This window comes from Peromyscus californicus, unplaced genomic scaffold (genome assembly GCF_007827085.1).
Source record: "Peromyscus californicus insignis strain IS unplaced genomic scaffold, ASM782708v3 Scaffold_13__1_contigs__length_99412109, whole genome shotgun sequence".
Classification (NCBI taxonomy): domain Eukaryota; kingdom Metazoa; phylum Chordata; class Mammalia; order Rodentia; family Cricetidae; genus Peromyscus; species Peromyscus californicus.
In genome coordinates this window covers 92,410,840-92,429,638 of record NW_026294424.1, presented here as the reverse complement: position 1 = coordinate 92,429,638, position 18,799 = coordinate 92,410,840, and the positions used below count along the sequence as shown (strand labels likewise).

General features: G+C 44.3%; 1 protein-coding gene across 9 annotated transcripts in view; it reads left to right on the top strand.

Moving 5' to 3' along the window:
• The window catches only part of Wdfy3 (WD repeat and FYVE domain containing 3), a 250,490-nt gene that overhangs the window by 56,864 nt on the left and 174,827 nt on the right, over positions 1-18,799 (top strand). For 7 of the 9 annotated variants that reach the window (XM_052735528.1, XM_052735527.1, XM_052735530.1 and 4 more), the window contains one exon: positions 5,015-5,113. The exons of the other annotated variants lie outside the window; for them this stretch is intronic. The gene's annotated coding sequence lies outside the window, so the exon portion shown is untranslated. Of the gene's footprint in view, positions 1-5,014; positions 5,114-18,799 lie in introns of those variants that run through there. 9 annotated transcript variants of the gene reach the window in all.

Here is an 18,799-nt window from a genome sequence, read left to right as displayed (position 1 = left end):
CCACAGAGTCATTTCACATTGGTGCAATGACCAGTCGAAGCACCAGTACACATGCGTTAAAGTGCGTGTGTTGCGTGCTAGTGCATGGCTTGTTTTCTGTGCATGTGCACATTAGAATCTCCTTCCTAGGGAATGGTGCCACCCGAAGTGGGCAAGTTTCCCCACTCAATGAACACAAACCCCTACCCCCCAATACTGCTCACACGTCAACCTAGTCTAGACCCTCACTGAAACTCCCCAGGGCATTCTAGCCAGTGCCAAGTTGACAATTAAAACTATGTCACAATATGATGTGTATTTTTTTCTTTTTAAAAATGTTGTTAATTGTGTAGTACATGAGTACATGGCCTTCTGCTGAGTGATCAGGTAGCAAAACCACTTCCTAGTTGTATGACTTCAGAGTGTCATCGCTGAGCCTCACCGTGTGTCCTAAAGACAGCGAGCAGTTGTTTGTCAGGGTCAAGTGTGTGGGTCAGTCTGTTCACAGTGAACATAAGGTAGTCTTGTCTTTCCCCACTCCTTGCTCTCACTTTGTTGATGTGCCTGGATCGAATGTCATATCATTCAATACTCATTGTCTCCCTAGTCTCATGGGACTTACATTTGTTGTCTGTTTATCTCTGAAACCTTGGCTGGCCTGGAACACACTGTGTAGCCCAGGCTGCCCTCAAATTCATAAAGATCTGTCTCTCTCTGCCTTCTGAGTGCTGGGATTAAAGGTGTGTCCCACCATAGCCAGCCCTCATGTGTGTTTTTAGGTAGCAGGTATGGAGATAGGTTTCGTATATGAAATGTATGAAACTGTTCCTGAAATGTTCATTTGTAATTTTTCTCATGATTTTATCTGCCTGTAATAACTCTGATGCAGTGACTTTCAAGGTTATTACTTAAATAACAAAAGTCTTAAAGGCTTGTTTTGAAATATTTTTGAAATCTGATGAGTGGGACAAATTGAAACATTATCATCAAGTTCGTTTTACATCTCTGTGTTAAGTTTTTAATGATTATTAATGTAAGACTCAATTTCGTATTACGTGTCCTGTGACAGATAAGAAGTTGGACAGCTGTGTGTAGATGAGATGCTTGATGTGCTTCTAATTGTCTTTGCTTTTCTTCCCTCCATCCTTCACATCTTTCTTTCATCTTAAATAGAAGGAGTCAGTTCGAACTGCCCTTATTGAAGAAAGAGCCCCTAGTCTCTAGTAACTGTCCACAACCCTGAACCCTTCACTCTCGTTAACAGCTCTTGGTTCTAATAGCTGTGAACACAGTGTTAGAGGAAAACCCTCATCCCTGTCTACCCACTGTAGAATGAAGTAGGAAATCGTGCTCAGTGACTGTAGCACAGCCCTGCTTACATCACTTCAGAGTGACGTGGACTATCGTTACTTCTAGGACATACATCTTTTGACCACAACTTTAGAATTTTGGAAATAGAACACATTTTACCTTATTTATTTATTTAGTCATTTAGAGACTGTTTTTTCCTCCTGCTTCTTCTTCTTGAGTGCTGTGATTATAGGTGTGCACCACCACACCCTCTTATCATACATCTTCTAGCAAATATGATTGTTGTGTCATTTTTGAATTGACATTGCCTTTCATAGTGCATAAATAACAAAGTCTAACAATTGGTGAGGTCTTTGATGAAATATGGTAACTCTCAAACTATGCTTCTCTCTACATGAGATCTGAGTCAATTTATGTTAAAGTAAGGGTATAGTTTTAACGGCCATGCCATGCTTTTCTGCTTGTTTTCTCCTTGTCCTTGGTAAGTGTGACTGAGTTTTCTTATAAAAGACTGTGCCTAGTCTGTTTGGATCGCACTAATAAAACCACCACAGATTGGGAGGGTTATAAACATCAGAAACATCTCATGGTTCTCCAGGCTGGGCCTGTCAATCATCTGGCTAAGAGTCCACCCTCCAGGAAAGCTGACCCACCTGAAGACTTGCTAAGGAGATGGGAGGAATAATTATCCCCCTAATAAAACACTATACCTATTGTTTCTAGAAGCCCCTCCCCCATGCAGAGGCATACAGAGCCTCCATCGTGTGACCTGCTGACTTTTAGTGCAACTTTTCCTCCTTCCAGGCACTGGCTTGGGCATGTTTTCTGTGATGCTCTGTGATTTCTCACTAATTTTCTGAAGCCCCCCCCCCCCCCCCCCCCCCCCACACACACACACTTCCCCCGTGTCCATTGTCACCCATGCGGCTCCATTGCTGAACCTTCTGCTTTTGTGGACCCTTGCCCAAAAGGCACACCTTTCTCTTCTTCTTTGGCATCTTCTGTTGGCACCTACTGAGGTTTATTTCAAACTCAATAAAATTGTCTTCTAGCTTCCTTCTGAGTCTGGCTCTAAATTATTTTATTAATAAGATTAGTAACCTAAAAGAACAACCCCCAAATTCCTAGACCACAGTAGTTTATTCTATTCAGTCCTGTGCCTTAATTGTCAGGGTTGCAATCAAATTACTGTACTTGAACCTAAGAAGTGACATAATGAAGTTAGATGTGGTGATATATTGTGTACCCTAATAAAATTTGTTGAAGATCAGAGAGACAAAGGAACAAGCCACTGCCATGGCTCACCTTGCCAATTCCACAAATCCTCTGACTGAACGCCTCTGAGTCCTCAGCTGAAAGTTCTCCAGCCGAAAAGCCTCAGTTCCTGTCTCCTCACACCTTATATACCTTTCTCCACCCAGCCATCACTTCCTTCCTAGTGCTGGGATTAATGGCATGTGTGCTTCCCAAATACTGGGATTAAAGGTGTGAGATCTCAAGTGCTGGGATTAAAGGCATGTGGCTCCCAAGTACTGGGATTAAAGGTGTGTGCCACCACTGCCTGGCTCTGTTTCTCTCCTAGCCTGAGTCAATCTTGTGTAGTCCAGGGTGGCTTTGAACTCACAGAGATCCAGATGGATCTCTGCCTCCTGAGTGCTAAGATTAAAGGTGTGTGCCACCACTGCCTGGCCTCCATGTTTAATCTAGTGGCTTGCCCTGTCCTCTGATCTTCAGGCAGATTTTATTAGGGCACACAGTATATCACCACAATTAGATGTAAAGAGCACTGTTGTGGGGGCCAAGGAGCCTGACTTATGTTCTACACTTGCTGGTCACCTGACTTGGGGCTAATTGCTTTACTACTTACTGTCTCAGCAGTTTTTCCTCTGCTATACCAAGTACCTGGAACAGCATAACTTACAAACGATCTATGTTCATCTAGCTGAAAAGTCCAAGATCTTAGCATTGCCCTGGCAAGGGCTTCCATGTTGTGCCATCATGTGGCAAAGGGCATCCCGGGCGGAACAACAAAAGCCTGCCCTGTGGCTACTTTAACCTATTCACAAGGACAGAGCCCTCATGGCCACCTCCTCTCTTCATTCTGTTAGAGTGGAAACTAGATTCAATACGATGCATACAGATGTATTTGCTAGTGAAAGTGTAAAATCCAGCGTGAAGCCCTGCAGCTTCAGAATGGTGGTCTCAGTTGTGTCAAGGTTTGCTGAGGTGTATAGCCTTTGGGTCCAGTTAATTTCGATGCATGATGTTTTTTATTTTAAAATCCTCTAGAACATTCACGCTACGAACGGAGGAAAGAGGTGGATGGGGTCACAAAATCATGTTTACTTTATGATATGATAAATAATTCACATATAATGTAGATTAAATTATAAAAACAGCTTGTACTGGCATCTGTTCATGTTTTGCTGATTTAGCAAATTTTGATTCTGCCATATATGGGTAAGAAGTAGAATGTTAACCAATACTTGTTTTTTGAGTTTCCTCCCTCACCTTTTCATTCTTTCTTTCTTCCATCAATCCGTATCCAGGACTGTGAAGGCATCAGAGCAGGGGAGGAGTAGTTCTAGGAGGCCTGGTCCTGCTTGTCTTGGGGTCAGAGGCTATAGCTTGGGTATGAAGCCACTATTGATAGAATTTCATTTGCTTGTAACTTTGAAAAGCAAGCTCTTTCCTGTTTCCTGTTGGCTTGCTATAGAGGATTGGAACGTTGTCCTGACAGTTTAATATAATTAATCTTCTTTGAACACTGATTAAAAGTCATAGACCGTTTTCCTAGAATATATTGACAAATCAGAATGAAGTTATTCCCAAGCTAACACTACCCAGTGTAACTTGCTTAATCACTGAAATGCCCTGCATGGTTTTATCTAATGGGATTGTCTCTAGCTGCATTTCACTCATGGAACTGAGGAAGTGGACTTCTTACTTAAGATATTGAAATTAATGTGAGCTTAAGCCACATATGGCTGGTGGCGGCCATATTGGACAGTACAGACTTAACCCCTCCCAAGTCCTGTGAGTGACAATCTCTATGAAAGAGGTCTGTGTGTGGAACTGATTTAGAATTTCATTGTTCACCTCACTTCTGAATATTGCAGCCAATCATAGTCATACTACCTCACTGTTTAAGGAAATTGTGATATGGCGCTGTGTATGGGACCTCTTTGTCATTCAAGATTTAAAGGTGTTTTAGTGTTTGGTTCCGTCTCTTCCACACTTCTGTGTCTGGGGTGGGTCTGTCTCAGGCTGTTATGTTTGTTAAAGTAATTTAAGGAGAACAGCTATCGAATTCTGTAGTGGAATCTCATCTGTCATTGTGTCCCCTGCTAGGAACACTGATGATTTAAAGCCACAACCGTGTTTGCCCAAGTATTTTTAAAGTGCGGTTCCTAAACTTGAACATTACTTAGTAATAAGATTACAACTTCAGGAGTGATCTTCATCAAATCTGATGTTTTATCTCTGGCAATGGTTCTTAACCCTGGTGCACGTGAGAGGCAAGGAAGGAAACTCTTACGCCCACCCACTGCTTTAGCCCCAGGCTTCCTGGCTTGGGCAGAAAAGGGTATGTACAGCACAGAGTTTAGCTGCTGTTGTGACTGGAGTAATTAGTAGGCCTGAGGCAATTAGCGGATGTGGCTTTCTATATAGAGGGAAATATTCTGAATTAGAAACTAATTCATAATCTCCTTCCCCTTTCTAGTTGGAGCCCAGATTTCAAGTCCCGAGTAAAGTGCCACCTGGGGATGGGCCCCATTGTGCTCACACACTCAGAAGGAGCTGCCCAAGGAATGCGCTAAAGGTCGGTGCCTGGAAGACAAATTAGTGGGCTTATGTTTAATCTTTACTAACGTTGAATTTATAAGTAAATTGTGGTGATGAAATTATTTGTGAGTAGAAATGGCTTTTTAAATTGACTTGATTAATGGTGCTATCTTTATACATTTGATTATTGAAATATCTTAGGAACTATAAAATGTCTTAGGAATTACACTTGAGTGGGCTATTTAAAGAAAGATATAGAGTGCATGTTCACCCATATGCTTATAGATGTGTAACATGTGTGCAAAGATATTCAAGAAATTGGTGGTGGCAGCTCTGGGGAGGAGAAACGAGGCTTGCGGGGCTTCTTTTCGCTCTGTATTTTTGTATTAGTATGGTCTTTTAAAAACCTATGGTTATGGTAAATTCCAGAACAAAAACAAACAAAACCGGTGCCTGAAAACTTTCTCATTTTTAGCAGTAGTTTTACAGTTTTTCCTACTAGGAAAATATAAAACAACCCTGTTTTAATTGGAGTTGATGCCTCTGCTGATGTGGTTTAGATCTGCACTTTAGGGGCTCTTCCACTTCCTTCTCCTGAACTCGGGACCTGGGGTTTCGTTTTTCTGTGCATCTTCTTATGCTGCATTTAAGTCACCATGGCCAGATCTGTCCCTTTTGATCTTTAACACTAATTCTTAGAGTGGGCTCTTGGTCTGGTTCAGTTCCTGGTTCTAGTGCTCTTCCAGCCACACAGCTGGGTGGCTGAGTCTTCTGCATCTGTCCTCTGATCCGGAAGGGCTGCCCGTCCCCAGGTTGTTGATCCCGTGTTGACCACGTCTCTTGTCTTGTCCGTACCCCACCTTTGTCAATGAAGCAGCATCAAAGCCTTTCACTGAACACCAGGCACTATGTTCAGAAGTTATTGTTACCGCACACGTAAGCCGTTAATGATCTGTCTGTGTCTGCCTTTCCTATGCAGGTCTCATCCCATCCTCCCTTCAGGTTCACCCGTGTTCTAACTGTGCCCAGAAGTCAATACGTGGTCTCTATTTTGAGTCTGACTCCTAGGAGACAACTGTAGAAATAATGACATTTAGGAGATGATTTGGACACTGGATATTAAGGTTGTCTGAGTCAGGGTTACCATTTCTGCGACGAAACACCATGACCAAAAAGCTAGTTGGGAAGGAAAGGGTTAATTTGGCTTACACTTCAGCATTGCTGTTCATCACTGAAGGAAGTCAGGACAGGAACTCAAACAGGGCAGGATCCAGGAAGCAGGAGCTGATGCAGAGGCCATGGAGGGGAGCTGCTTACTGGCTTGCTTCTCATGGATTGCTCAGCCCTTCTTATAGAACCCAGGACCAGCAGCCCAAGGATGGCACCACCCACCATGGGCTGGGCCCTCCCCCATTGATCATTAAATGAGAAAATGCCTTACAGCTGGATTTCAAGGAAGCATTTCTTCAGCTGAGGCTCCTTCCTCTGATGACTCTAGTTTGTGTCAAGTTCACACACAAAACCACCCAATACTTTAGGGATCAAAGCTTTTCCTATTTTTATCACGATGCTCAGCCTGGGAGATCCTTGGTGCTCTGATGGCTCCTGTGCAAACCCGAGAGGATGCTGCCTAGCAGATCAGTGATCTGCAAGGGCTTCAGACTTCTATAGTTCCCCTTCCCCCTTCTCTGTATGTCTCTATTTCTCTGTCACATCTTACAATGTAGCCCAGGCTACCCTCAAACCATAATCCTCAGCCTCAGCTTTCTGAGTGCTGGAGTCATAGGAGTGTCTGTTGGCAGAATTTCTCTGTGTCCTGGCAGTCTCTCCCAAATAACCACACAGAGGCTTATCATTTATTATAAATGCTCAGCCAATAGCTCAGGCTTGTTACTAGCTAACTCTTACAACATAGATTAATCCATTTATATTAATCTACATTCTGCCATATGGTATTACCTGTCTTTCATTTTGAACCTCCTGTTTCCTCTCTGAGTCTCACTTGTGACTCCTCTGACTCTGTCCTGCTTCTTCCCAGTGTCCTCTGTCTGGCTGTCCTGCCTATACCTCCTACCTAACTGCTGACCAATCAGCTCTTTTATTAAACCAATCAGAAGGTGCCTTGGCAAAGATACATCTTCACATGGTACAAAAAGATTATTCCATAACAAATGTCTACTACTACTAACTGCCATATTTCAGTTTTAAAGGTTATAGCCATTCCCAATGAATTTATAATAGACTATTTACAGTGTATTCCTTAAGTATAATGCCAAAATAAGATTTTGTTTGAGAAGAAGTGCACATATATGTGTTGAACTTTGAACTGCAGAAATAGCACCCATTCCTGTCAGTTTAAACAGGAATTATCTTACTAGAGTGTTAGTGGAGTATAAACTCATGGAGCAGAGGGAACAGCTGTCCTATGCTATGGAAAGACCTTTAAGGACAATTTTTAAAGATTTATTTTCATTAGTGAATATGTGTATTTTGCCTGCGCATGTGTGCCCAGTGCCCAAAGATCCAGAAGAGGGTGTTGGATCCCCTTGAACTGGAGGTACAGACAGTTATGAGCTGTCATGTGGGTGCTGGGAACCAAACCTGAGTCCTCTGCAAGAGCAGCAAGTTCTCCTAACAGCTGAGTCATCTCTCCACCTCCCATTAAGGATGCTTTATGTATGGGGCAGGAAATCTGTAGGTGTGGCCAACTCAAAGTTATAGTCCAGATTTGGCCTATGACTTGCTTATGTGTTACTTGAACTGTGATTAGATTGTCATTTTTTGTTTGTTTGTTTGTTTGTTTTTCGAGGCAGGGTTTCTCTGTGTAGCTTTGCGCCTGTCCTGAAACTCACTTGGTAGCCCAGGCTGGCCTCGAACTCACAGAGATCCGCCTGGCTCTGCCTCCCGAGTGCTGGGATTAAAGGCGTGCGCCACCACCGCCCGGCTAGATTGTCATTTTTAAATATTCAAAAAATATCAAAAAAGAACAATGATTTGTGGTCCCAGTATCCATATATAAACTATACTGGACCATAGCCACACTTATTGCGTGTGACTACTCTCACCCCACAATGGCAGGGTTAAGCAGTTATAACAAAAACTGCCTGGCAAAGTAGTTATTGTCTGGCCCTAGGGGAAAAGGTTTGCCAGTCCTTGTTCTAGGATACACTCTAGGCCAACTCAGGAAACTGCAGTTGTTGCCAGCCAAAGAGATGTGACAGGCCCTGGAATTTTAGTCCCACAGCTGAAAACATTCACAATGTGGTCTCCGCTCTCTTCTGCCCCTGAAAGCTAATGCAAGTAAGTTTGATCGGCTCATTCTAAATTGCAACCAGAACCTGTGTGTAGTCGGGGACCCCTCCCTTAGCCTGTGTGGTATATGAAGGCACACTATAGAAGCAGGGTAGAAGGGATATTGGGCTTCAGTATCACCCTACCACGTGTATCATACTGTGGATATGACTTGGAAATACAGCATCCCTGTGGTCATTAAAAAGATAACTTCCGCTGGCTGTTGGCTGTAAGCCCTCCTCCTCGGTGGCTTCCCAGCAGCTGCTGCCTGGACTCTGATCTTTGAGCCATTCCCGTTACAGCTTGTATGGTTGATTTGATCGGGACCAGCAGGTCAAGGTGAAGAACCTGATGGACCAAGGAGCTGTCTGGGTTTCTACTTATGTTGGATATTTAGGGAAAATATTTCGTGAAACCTGAGTTTCATTTTTAAATCAAAGTGATTATTTAAAATAATAAGGTAAATAGTTATTGTTGCTGGGTTCACTTTTTCCCCTTGAAGTTTTAAATCTCATTTTCTTATTCATGAAGAAATTAGTAAGAACTTTTAAAATGATATCATATATCCTATTATATTATATAATATACATAAATTATGTATAAACATAATAATTATGTTTAACTGCCAATAGGGTCTTTTTATTTGTAGTTCCCCTCAATGGATTCTGCCAGGGAATTGTTTCCTTAATATTCTGAGCGTTATTCATATTTGGGTTCAGGATATGGTGTTCACAATCAGGGAAAACTGAGAGAACGGAAACTCTCCCGAGAGAAGAAAACGTAGCCAGGTGTGTAAAACACTTCCTGAATGTCAGCTGTGTCTGGAGATTAGAATTCTCTGGCAAGATTGTCCTCAGGACACTGTTCTTGTTTGTTCCCAGTCTGGTTATAGCCTTGGTGGAACTCACAGAGGGTCAGTTGGTCTCCCCTCCCTGTTCCCTCCCTCCCTCACCCTCTCCCCCGTTTGTAAAATCTTCTTTTTTATATAAAAATACTTGATGTGATGACTTTATCTTACTGTTAAAGGAGGAACAAATCATACTGTCTTTGCTAGGAATAGCTAGAAAATAAAGATCACTATCTTTGAATAAATAATTATTTCCTGGGCTGAAGAGATGACTTGGAGGGTGAAATTTGCTGTGCCAGCATGAAGGCCTGAGTTCAGACCCCCAACACCCATGTAAAAGCCAGCTGGAGCCATGTGACCTGCAACCTCAATACTTGGGGACAAGCAGATCCAAGGGCTCTCTTGTCAGCCAGCCTAGACAATCTGTGAACCCAGGGTTCAGTCAAAGACTGTCAAAAACTAAGGTGAAGAGTGTCTGAGGAAGATAACCTGTGTTAACCCCTGATGTGCACACTTACACACACACACACACACACACACACACACAACCTGTTCCTGAGTTAGCTTCCAATTAATGGTCCAAGACTGGATCTGGAGTTCTCTATCTTTAAATTGTAGCTATGGCCGGGTTTTCAGTCCTTTTGACAAGTTGCTGTAACCGTGTGTTTTTCCATCTGTCGTTTGTGGCGACACATGAGTCCTTTTCTGTGAAAGTACCTTGGACTGTTCGGTGGAGTCACTGGGTGACCGAGGATCTTAGGCTGCACTTCCGAAGTGAAAACTGACTCGGAGGCAGGAAGCAAGAGCTCCCTGGGGACCAACACCCGCCCTGGCGACTGAGTCCCTTTAGACTCCTAAAATGGTTCAAGGGCAGAATAGCTGGTGTTTTCCACTTGGGAAGACTAGTTACCAGCTGGTGAGTGGAAAAGACTGGTTTGAGTAGTTAACATAGGCAGTAGAGCTGCAGAAACCTGACAGGCTGGACTGGTCTGAGGGCAGGCCAGGGAAGACCACTGGTTTCTTCCCGAAGGCCTGGTAAACATGTACATAACCCTGTCTGATGCTCTTTCACCCCCAGCCCTGCAGCCGGGCGAGGTCCCCTGGCTCCACTTTCCCTTAGTTCTTGCCTCTCCGCTGTACAGTACTCACCACCATATCCCAGGGACCTACCTACCCAGGGGACGGTTTACATCTTGTAAATAGGATTCCAAGTCTAGTAGTATAAGCCATCACTTAGAGCCACAATTCTTACAACATGGCCACAGAACAAACAGGAGACTATGCTGAAGTGGGTGGTGACTCCCAAACACAAACTGGAAGTTGTTAAAGCCAAATTGGGGTCACTGAGTACTGCAGAGGCTGCTTGGTCTGTTGCTGGAGACCATGGGTAGGCCTGTGCTGGGAGGCCAGGATCAGATGGATTGTGTCACTAAGGTTTGCACAGTTTGTCCGGGTGCTACTTTAAAATAGAGTCCTATTCCCCTTTCATCATCGGGTAAGAATCTTCCTGGAGTGGAGGGAGCCTGCGGTCCTGCCCCTCCCCCCTCTGAGGTCCTGAGCCAAACCTGTTTCCCTGGAGACAGACACTGCCAAGTTGTCATTGCTGGCTGAATCCATCCCCCTTCCCTGGAGAGAGAGAAGCCTATCCGGAATTTATTTTTGTTTACATGATTCTAATGGCTACAAACATTTTACAAAACAAAACAAAAAACCTACTTCCAGCTAAGTATTTCTGCAGATGTAATATTTTTCTTGTTACTTTCTGAGCAGATAAATTATATTTTACTTAAGTATGTTTTGTTGTATTTTTTTCTTTTTAATTTTAGAACACTAAAAGGAATAAAATGGCTCACTGAAACCATACCTGAGAATCAGTTTAGACAAAAGTATATGAATATACCTCATTTTAGTATGGTTTAGTTGAGACTAACCTAAGAAATAAGTTGGTGTTTAAGTATTTAATTTTAGGTGTTAATCTGTTCTTTTAAAACATTATTTTATGTGGGTGTGTCTCTTCGCTGCATGTATGTCTGTGTTCCATGTGCATACCTTGGAGGCCAGAAGAGGGTATTGGATCCCCTCAAACTGGAGTGAGCTACCATGTGATTCCTGGGACTAGAACCCAGGTCCTCTGGAAAGGCAGCTAGTGTTCTTGACCAGTGAACTCTCTCTCCAGCCTCCATAATAAATTCTTCATAAAACTGTCATGTGTTGGGGGCCATGCCTAACTAAAATCAAAAGCATTACAAAGTAATTATTTCCTTTAAGAAAGCTGTACTTTTAAAAAGGATTTCAATTATGTGTGCATGTTTATGTCTGGGGCGGTGGGGTGTGTGCGTGTGCATGTCTGTGTTGAGTACTCACGGAGGCCAGAAGACGGTGTTGGGTCCCCTGAAGCTGGAGGCTTCAGGAGGTGGTTGAGAGCCATGCGTATGGCTGGGCACTGAACCTGGTTCCTCTGCAGGAGCAGCCAGGGCTTTGGACTACTGTTGCTCAGTGTCTTCCGTCTCTACTTTTAGTTCTTTTAACAGTGGACCAGCACAGCTATTCCAAAGCAAGTGGTGTCAGCTGCTATTATTACTATGTGTATTTTTGAAAATGTATTATGGGTGTGTTTTCTGTCTCTAAAAACTAAGATTATAATGTGTATTCACCATCTTCCTTAGTTCTTTTCACCTACCATGTGTTCTTTCAGGATTCACATTACAAATGATGTGAATTCTATCATTTTAAATGGCTCTGTATGGCCGTGTGTTATCTTGTTTTGTCTTTATTTGCTATTGAAAAATTTTGTTTTACCTTTTATTGTGTGTATGTATGAGTGTGTGTACATGCGTGTGTTCATGTGTGTGTGTGCAGGTGAGAAGATGAGTGGACGTGGGTTCTTTCCTTTGACTGTGGGTCCCAGATATCAAACTCGGGTCAGCTTGGCGGCAGACTCCCTTCCCCGCTGAGCAGTCCCACCGCCCTCCCTCTTCATTTTCTCAATGTGATGGCCTTTAGTAGCCTCCAAGGCCCCGCACCAGGAAGAGAGCACAGAGACCTTCTTGTGTAAGTGCCACATGTGAGCGTCTCTGGATACAGAGCTGGGTGAGAGGTCTTGAGGATGCAGGCGTGCCCTTGGAGCCCTCTGCCAGCGTGTTCTCGGTCTGTGGTGCCTGTCCACATAGACACTGATCACCTAGGCACTGTGTGCACTTCCTGTTTAATCTTCTCCTCCTGGTGGCTGCTTCATCGAGGCATCCTGGTGTGTCCCAGTTTGCCTTTCTTCATTAGGATTGCTGTATCTCGCTGATTGGGGAATTTGTAAATTCTGGTAACTAACTGTCCAGTTTAGATCATTCAGATATCTCGTTCTGTCAAGTTCCCTCTCTTTTCAGTGGGTTCACAATATTCTTTCTAACTTACTTCATTTCAAATCCCGATTTTTCTAGAAAATAAAGTTTAATGTTTAAAAATGAAAAAAACAGGGACTGGAAAGCAGGTAAATTTCATTACAGTTGTTCTTTGATTTATTATCGGGCCATGTACACAAACAAACGATCAACAACAAAACAGTAAATTGGAAACTCTGTGAATACCGAAAGCAAAACATTGGTAACCTGCCGAGAGTCACACCTTGGCATCGTGCTGTGCTGCCGCGCATCAGCATCTCCTTTGTTTGGTGGTTGACGGGGAACTGTGGCATGCTGCCTCTGCCTGGAACAGACAGCACCGCATATGGCTAGTCCTAGAAAAGATCAGAATTGACAGTCTGTCGTACAGTGTCTCCCGAATGCATCTCACTGTTGTGTCATGATACAGTTGTAGACTTGTAACTCAAACCACCCCGAGTTGCAGATCATCTGTGCAGTGATTTAAGATTCATTATGTTGTATTTACTTGTGTGCGTGTGTAGGTCAGAGGGCCGCCTCTGGGAGCCGGTGCCTTCCTTCTCCCGTGTTGGTCCCAGGGGTTGAACTCGCGTCATGAGATATGTTCACCTGCTTAGGCGTCTGTGTATTTCAAGAAACCGGTTAGAATACTAGATCACACCGTTCTTATATTTAAACCAATTAAGAAATCTAATGCAATTACATTCAAATATTACATCATTGTACTTACTGACGTGAATCAAGTATTTCCAGTATATATGTTCAGAGAGTCAGATGGCTGCTAGAGGGTTAAACCCTTGTCCGTGCACCCGAGGTAGCTCAGAAGGAACAGTGTTCAGAGGACCGGGCAGTTGATTTAGTCTCAGACTGAAAACAGCCCCTGCCAAGCCATGGTAATCAAACCAGACTGACACAGGAAGATGCCAGCCAAGGAGCAGGAGAGAGTTCACAGGACACAGGCACCAGGGTCGGTCCTTGAGGAACTAACACTGCCGAGGAGACGGCGGCATGGAGCTGCATCCTGGTGGCGGTCCGTGAGCTAGAGACCCAGATACGAGGGGAAAGGCTCAGCCCAGTGTGTCATTTCTGAAATGTAATTTTAATATGTATTTAACATGAGACTCTACAAACATACATACATTAATATTGTGACCATCGAAATAGTATGTCCCATGTGTTCCTGAGAGAAGTTACATGACGAAATGAGCAGTCCTTTCCTCCACAGCCTGTGTTTTCCGTTTCAGCCCAGACATTGAATACGCAGTAGATTATTATTTTATTTTACTTGTCAAATGTGGACTGCCAGCCATGTTCAGCCGGTGTTTCAGTTGCGCTTGTCTTTGCCCTTTTCCTCAACTCCGTGTGAGCTGTCCTGAGTGGGAGAAGAGACCAGCAAGGCTCGCCTCACCCTTTATGCCGAGAACCATTTATGTATTTTATTGCATGGCACTCACTATCCCTTCTGAGAGGAAGATGGGCCACTGGAAGAAAATACAGTGAACCGATGCATGTGCTGCTGCCCAGACTGACTTCCCCTACAAGTTAGAAGGGCGACGCATTTCAAGTGGCGTCAGTGTGTCACATGGGTTTTGAAAACACACTGTAGTGGATGGATGGAGTCAACTTAGTAAGCAGGGCATGCTTGTGCTCTTCTTTAATCCCAGCACTTGGGAGGCAGAGGCAGGAGGATCTCTGTGAGTGCCAGGCCAGCCTGGTCTACATAATTAGTTCCGGGACAACTAGGGCTGTATAGTGAGGCCCTGTCTCAAAATTTAAAAGAGGAGGAGGAAGAAGAGAACAGGGGAAGAGGGGTGTTCCCTCTCAGTCTTCCCCAAAGGTGTTTTTTAAAATAAGCCCCATGTGATCAACAGTGAAGTGACGTGGCTAGGACATGTCTGTTTATGGTGGCCAGTCTTACGTTTCCATAGTGCTGCAAGGATCAGAGACACAGCGTCTCACTCTTTCCCCCTTGGCCCTGCTCTGCTCTCCAGTCCCCATCCCTCAGTCGTGTGAATGACACTGGTCCTCCTTCCCCAAACTCGAGACTGAAAATGTATTTTCCATTCGTGGAATATTGTATAGATCCTTTTGCCGAAACAGAAGAGAATTAATAGCTCTCTGATGTGGTGATGTTCGTATTCTAAGAAATAAAGCTTGCCTGAAGATCAGAGGTCAGAGCCAGCCACAGAGTTAAACCTAGAGGCCAGGCAATGGTGGCATACATACCTTTAATCTTAGCACTTGGGAGGCAGAGATCCATCTAGATCTCTGTGAGTTCAAGGCCACACTGGGCTATGTGAGATTGATCCAGTCTAGAGAGAAACAGAGCCAGGCAGTGGTGGCACACACCATCAACTCCAGTATTTGGGAAGCACACACGCCATCAATCCCAGCACTAGGAAGGATGAGACAGGAAGTGAAATGGCTGGGCGGAGAAGGACATAGAAGACGTGAGGAGACAGGAACTAGAGAGCCTTTCGGCGGAGGACTCAGGACATTAGTCTGAGGATTTGTGGAGTTGGTGCGGTGAGACATGGTAGAGGCTTGTTCCTTTGTCTCTCTGATCTTTCAGCATTTGCCCCAATATCTGGCTCCGGGTTTTTATTATAAGACCATTTAGGATTCGTGCAACACTCTGATGCACAGTCTGATCCAGTAACGAGGGCTTTTTGTGTCTGATGTATCATTAGTAATGCCGCTTACATTTTGAAGAGTGTTTCTTTGAGGCTTTCATAGTACCCAGCCTTTCCCATTCACGTGTCCTTGCTGAATGACTAAATAGTAGATAGTATATGTCTTCAAAATAATTGTGGTGGAATATTTACAGAAAAAGTTTACTGTTAGCAAGAGTGTCCTTTGCCTCATTCTTTCATGCAGCCCTGGTCTGTCACATGCTTGTTAAGATGATGTGTTCAGTGCTAGGGAGCTGGCTTCATCAGTGGGGTGCTTATTGCTCAGCCATGAGAACCTGAGTTCAGTCCCCAGGACCTTGTACATGCTGGGCACTGCAGCATACATCCCCAGAAACCCAGTGCTGGAGAGGCAGGTCCCAGGGGCCAGAGAGCCAGCCAGCCTAGCTGAAATGGAGCTTGAGGTTCATTTAAGGACCCTGTCTCAAGTCAGATGGCTCATGGCTGAGAAAGACAACCAGTGTTAGCCTCCAGCCTCTGCCCCTGTGCTCACCTGCACACACACAAACAGCATCCTTGGCGTGTAAGATATTGTGATGTCAACAACAGCAACAACAACAGAGCCCACAGGTCACTGATCTGACATGAAGTGTATTTTAAAGCAATTGTTGTAGTCATGTGTGCGCTGGGAATCCCCTTCATAAATCCTGATGCTTTACTGTCCTGGTAGGTTGAGAAACGGCCTCATGGGTCAGACTAGGTCATTGACTGTTGGCCGCCAGCACCTCCTGATGGAAGGGCTTGGTGTGGGCCGCCCCATGCTCTTTAGCAGGTAAGGAGCAGTGTCTGTGGATTCCAGCTAAGTGGGTGTGAGGTGATGGACGGCAGGCCCGCAGGTAGGATGCAGAAATGGGTGTCTTTCGAGCAGAGCTGTCGGAAGGCTGAATTCAGCTCTCATCCATGCTACCTAGTAAGGATTCGCACTCCTGAAGCAGCGTTTCCCAGGTAGAGCTTTGCAGATTGCATGAAGCATTGTGTTCTGTGCTTGGTTCTGTAATTACAAAGTTGCTGTACACATGCACATACACACACACACACACACACACACACAGAGAGAAAGAGAGAGAGAGAGAGAGAGAGAGAGAGAGGCTGATAAACTGGTCTTAAGAGTCTTTTATGATTTCAATTTAGTAAGAGTTCAAAAAAAGTGCTTCATGGAAGCAGATGACACTTGAATTTACCCACTCAGTAAACGAGGTATGATGTGACAGGCTGAGAAAGAGGCTCGCTGTGTAGACAGATATTTGCCTTAGATGTCCTTTCTTCCTTGCAAGGTACTTCAGGAATAACTGTGTTCTTTATCTTTATGTCTGAGATAAACCAAGGATATCCTTTTTCTAATAGTTTTAAGAAAAGATAATTTGCCATCAAATAAACACCAATGAATTCTTTGATCCCCTGTGACCCGCGAGTGAGGGGAGTGTCCACACACTGAGAAAGGAGGGGGACAGTAAAGTGGCTCACACAACATGTAGCGACTGATATGTGTGATGCAAAAGTTTTCAAGATTTATAAGCAGCAAAGTCTGTTTCATGAGATGAAAACACGGACGTGAGACTAAATTGGAAAAACAGAAAACACCCCCACCGAACAGTACTAGTGCCTGTCCCTGGCGATTCAGAAGCTGTGCTGCCTGTCTCCTGGGAGCTACCCAGACTCTGCCTCTTGCTCCCCAGCTTTGTGTGTGAGAATATGAACAAGGTACGTTGTAGCGTCACACGTTCCCACAAAACAGTGTATGAATATGGATGTGTATGTAGGGGTGTCTGGTTTTGTTCTGAAGTTTTATTTCAAAAAGTGGTATGATGTAGCGTGTTATGTTTTTCAACTTACTGTTTTTATACATTTTAACTCCTGAAATGATCCCAGACTGCTCCGTGAAGTTTGTTGGTTTCCGTTAGTAAGTAAATCGCAGATTCTCTTCTCCGGATGGACACTTCTGTCAGATTACCAGTTCAGACTATGTTCGATCTCCACACATCCTGCACACATGCAGGAGTGTATCTGGGCGAGTGCCTGGGAGTGGAGCTGCTGGATGAGATGGCATGCACATGTTCAGTGCCACTAGCTAAGGCTAGACCACCTTACTGTCACGCTGAACCTGTAGTGTTGTGTTCTTTTCCCACTGTTGTGTAGTTACCACGGTCTTATTGGCAAATGGCAACACAAGTTTTTATCTTTTGGTCCTGGAGGTCAGAAGTCTGAAACTGATCTAACAGTGCAAAAATGCTGTGTTCCTCCTGAAGGCGTCAGGGGTGGGGTGATGTGAGCCTCGTGCTCCTCTGTCAGCTTCTGGACCACCACGTTCCTGGCTCACGGCTGCACCTCCTGACCTCCCACAGCCACATCTAGTCTGTCTCTCATACTCTTCCCTCTGCCTTTGTGATCGTACACAACACCCTTCTATACCAAGGGTCCTTGACTTCGTCATATTTACCAGGCCCTTTTTATTGATTTATGTTTTGAGGCAGATCTCGCTATGCAGGCCTTGCTGGGTGGGTTTAGTTGCGTATGCTGGCCTGAAACTCACAGAGATGTGCCTGCTGAGATCAAATGCATGTGCTGGAAAGATGGCTCAGCAGTTAAGAAAGAGCAGTTGATCACAGCTGTCTGTAACTTCAGTTCCAGGGATCTCCAGCACCCTCTTCTGGCCCCCAAGGGTACTGCACACACATGGTGCACTTACATGCAGGAAAACCACTCATACACATAAAGTAAAAATAATACAAAATCTTAAAAAACAAACACTTGTTGCCACATCTGTCCTTGCAAAGTCCCTTTCACCTGGGAAGCTACCAGGCATCCTAGGGATGACAATACAGGTATCTTGGCTGAGGCCTTACCTGCTTTATGTCAGTGTGAAGCTCTTTTAGTTTCGTGGGGAAAGGTTTATTTTGGCTCACTGTAAACTTGTAGGTGTCACAGGTTGTTACCCCCTCTCCAGTTTGGGATTATGTGTGTTATTAGTTTGCTTTTCTTTTGTTGATTTGGATGTATAGTGGCTTTAATTGTGACAAAGCTGATTGTTTATGTGCGTGTGTGTCTAGTTTTGTTGAACATTCGTTTTTACACTGAGCATAGGGAATATTTTTCATCTTTGTTGTTGCCCACCCCGCAACACTCAGGAGATTGTGTGAGGCAGGAGGATCATGAGTTCGAGTCCAGTCTGGCCTACATAGCGATGCTCTTTAAAAACAAGCCTGTTTCCCATTAGTGTGTAATGCTGTGGTGGCAGAAGCAGAGAGAAGTGAGTGTCTGCAGCTGCCCTTGCGGAGGGTCAGAGACAGAGAAAGGGTTGACATGGATCTTGGAATGAGTAACTGGGGTTTTTCTGTGGCCATGTGTTCAGATTGCCTTAGGATTAAGAAGAATCAGGTATCCACGATAAATTGTCAGGCAGTTAAAAATGTTGAGTTTTCATTTCAAGCAAAAGAAAGCCCCAGGTTGCAACATGCATACATGTTCAGAGAGCTGCGTGTGTTCATCCAGATGTTGAGGACTTCTCTCTTTGCTTATAGTGG